Raw genomic sequence first — 3,402 nt, 5'->3', positions numbered from 1 at the left:
TGTCTCCTCCTGTTCTGTAGAATATCTGAGTCTTGTAAAATGCATTTATTTAAATACAGGTAATAAATATGCACATGAGCACAGTACGGGCAGCATTAAATATGCAGTGAAGTCATTACTCCATAATCGAGGCAGTAAGCCCAGTGTCATTTCCACTTTCAATCTCTTTGCACCAGATCTCTGCTCATTTGCATGCCCACAACCAGCATGTGAATAGGAAGTCTGTGAGATGAGAGGGACATTCGGAGGCTTGACAATAGTCTAGGCTACTCCAATTATATGATTTAAGCATGTATATTGTCAAAGAAGCTGTTTTGGAGACCAATGTGCATATGCTAACTGAAAAAGAATTGGCATCTCATACACTTACTTACATGGTGTGAATTTGAGATAGAAAACCAAGTACATGAAAAGTTGGAGAGCCTTATTATCTATGGACCAAAGACCCCAATTTTTTTTAAGTCAGGTGAGTGAGACCTGAATGAGAGGCATGCAATAGGAATAGAAGTCATCTCAACTGCAGCATGTTGATGGCTTACAGCTAAAGGTACCTTCACACTGAGCAACTTTAGAACGATAACGATATCGTGACGTTGCAGCGTTCTGGATAGCGATCTCCTTGTGTTTGACACGCAGCAGCAATCTGGATCCTGTTGTGAGATCGTTGGTCGGAGCTAGAAGTCCAGAACTTTATTTCGTCGCTGGATCACCCGCTGACATCGCTGAATCGGCGTGTGTGACGCCGATCCAGCGATGTCTTCACTGGTAGCCAGGGTAAACATTGGGTTACTAAGCGCAGGGCCGCGATTAGTAACCCTATATTTACCCTGGTTACCATTGTAAATGTTGTGAGGCAGTGACACCGGTTACAGCTAGGGGGCGCTGTATGTGCTCTGCAGAATGTTCATGGAAGCATAGTGAGGCCATGAGGCCGTACTACAGACACAGCTGTGGCTGTAACTAGAATGATGAAGCAGTGACTGATTAAAAAGCCCTGTAGTAGTGGGGGAGGTGTCAGTGTGTTCTTGGAAGCAGACAGGGCAGTTGTCTGCAGAGCTCTCTCTCTGTGTGGAGCAGCACAGAGGCTAAAGGAACCAGAGAGACTGACACCCTGTGTCTTGGGCTGTGTTATGTGTACCCGGCTGCACTCCAGAGGATAAAGAGTGCAGTGCGCTGAGTGAGAACAGAGACTTGTTACCGGCGTGCGGTCACCCAGGAAAACTGGACAGAGGGAAGTTCGGCCTGTGTATTGACTGCGTCATATAGCCATGCATTATTAATGGACTGTATGAAGAAGCCGTACATTATATTGACTGTGTGAAGTAACACAATAAAAGAACGTTTTGTTTGAACTTGCTTGGGTCACTGCCATTTCACTGTATATGGTCCTATCGCTGCATCACAATGTAAAAAAAAAAAAACACTACATACTTACATTCCGGTGTCTGTCGCGTTCCCCGGCGTCAGCTTCCCTGCACTGTGTCAGCGCCGGCCGGCCGTAAAGCAAAGCACAGCGGTGACGTCACCGCTCTGCTTTACGGCCGGCACTTAAACAGTGCAGGGAAGCTGACGCCGGGGGACGCGACAGACACCGGAATGTAAGTATGTAGTGTTTTGTTTTTTTTACATTTACAATGGTAACCATGGTAAACATCGGGTTACTAAGCGCGGCCCTGCGCTTAGTAACACGATGTTTACCCTGGTTACCCGGGGACTTCGGCATCGTTGGTCGCTGGAGCGCTGTCTGTGTGACAGCTCTCCAGCGACCACACAACGACTAAACAGCGACGCTGCAGCGATCGGCATCGTTGTCTATATCGCTGCAGCGTCGCTTAATGTGACGGTACCTTTACAAGAGATATTTTCAGCTACACCTGTAAAGGTGTTGGTGCACATAATGCATTGCTATGTTTGAAATGTTGCTTTGTCTATTTTGTGCCCAGCAACAGTGAGTTATCAGCAGCCATGGTTAATAGTTGGGGATCAGACCAGGATAGGAGGAGTCACATGGGGACACAGAGATGCAATTTCATGTTTGTTAACAGATGGGGACAACCAATGAGAAGTAAAAGACCTATGGTCTTGCTGCTTTCAGACTTGCATAGAAATGGTGTTGGGTGTGAAGAGAGGGAACGATATATTGGATAGTAAGTCCTGAAGGGAAACAAAGATTAAGTGGCAGCAGGATTCTGTAGATCAGGCAAAGAGCCTAGGGAAGGCAAGCAGTAGGATGACGCCCTTATTCTAGGCCAGGAGGCCTATATAGAACTAAGCTGAAGGAAGGATTCCTTATCTCAGGCAAGAAGGTCTTAAGCAAATCATCATCATCTAGAGAAGAAGCTAGAGTGTCTCTACAATTGGACATGAGATCTGCTATGCAGAGCTGAAGATGCAGCGGCACGGCAAGGAGCATGCGGCCCTCGTCGAATGGACTTTGAGCGTACTAGTGAGGAGTTGAACCGATGTACCTCAGCCAGTAGCATTGATTGGCCATCGAGATCCGTACAGTCCTCACAGAGGAAGATGGAGTTTCCCATAATGGTTTACGGACTGTTGTAACATGAAGCGAAAGTGAGGTATCACCACATGTAACCGAAAAGTTGTTTCTTGTCTCTGCATAATGCAGAAGAAGCATTCATGAAGTGTTGTGTCTGCTATCTGATGTATATACTTCTCATCAAGTTGATGTTAAGTAAAGAAAAGTTTATTTTTGGGCTTTGGTCTTCCTCCTTTATCGGCATGCCACCTGGTCCTGGTCTGCCATGTTGTCACGCCCGCACATACTTACCCGGCTTCTCCCATCCCTCGGCGCGCTCACGATCCTGTCCCGCGCCGCTCTGCCTCCTCCTTCGCCGGCTCTCGGCGTCTGGTCTCTTCGCGCATGCGCGGTCGCGTCTCCCCCGTCGCTGAGCCTTCTGGGAGGTCGCGACCCGGTGGCTCCGCCCCAACATGGCGGCGCCCATCGGGTATTTCTTCCTAGGTAAGACGCCTTTGCTTTGTAGGTGCACTGTCTGCCGTCAGTGTCCCTATGCCCTAGGCTCCCCTGTACCAGTGTCTTTTCTCAGCCCAGTCCTTGCTTTGTCTCTGTATCCTGCCAGTCCGTGTTCCTGCTGTATCCTGCCAGTCCATGTTCCTGCTGTATCCTCCCAGTCCGTGTTCCTGCTGTATTCTGCCAGTCCGTGTTCCTGCTGTATCCTGCCTGTCCGTGTTCCTGCTGTATTCTGCCAGTCCGTGTTCCTGCTGTATCCTGCCAGTCCGTGTTCCTGCTGTGTCCTGCCAGCCCGTGTTCCTGCTGTATCCTGCCTGTCCGTGTTCCTGCTGTATTCTGCCAGTCCGTGTTCCTGCTGTATCCTGCCAGTCCGTGTTCCTGCTGTGTCCTGCCAGCCCGTGTTCCTGCTGTAT

This window comes from Ranitomeya imitator, chromosome 6, assembly GCF_032444005.1.
Source record: "Ranitomeya imitator isolate aRanImi1 chromosome 6, aRanImi1.pri, whole genome shotgun sequence".
Classification (NCBI taxonomy): domain Eukaryota; kingdom Metazoa; phylum Chordata; class Amphibia; order Anura; family Dendrobatidae; genus Ranitomeya; species Ranitomeya imitator.
The sequence above is the reverse complement of the archived record's forward strand: the minus strand, read 5'-3'. Positions refer to the sequence as shown.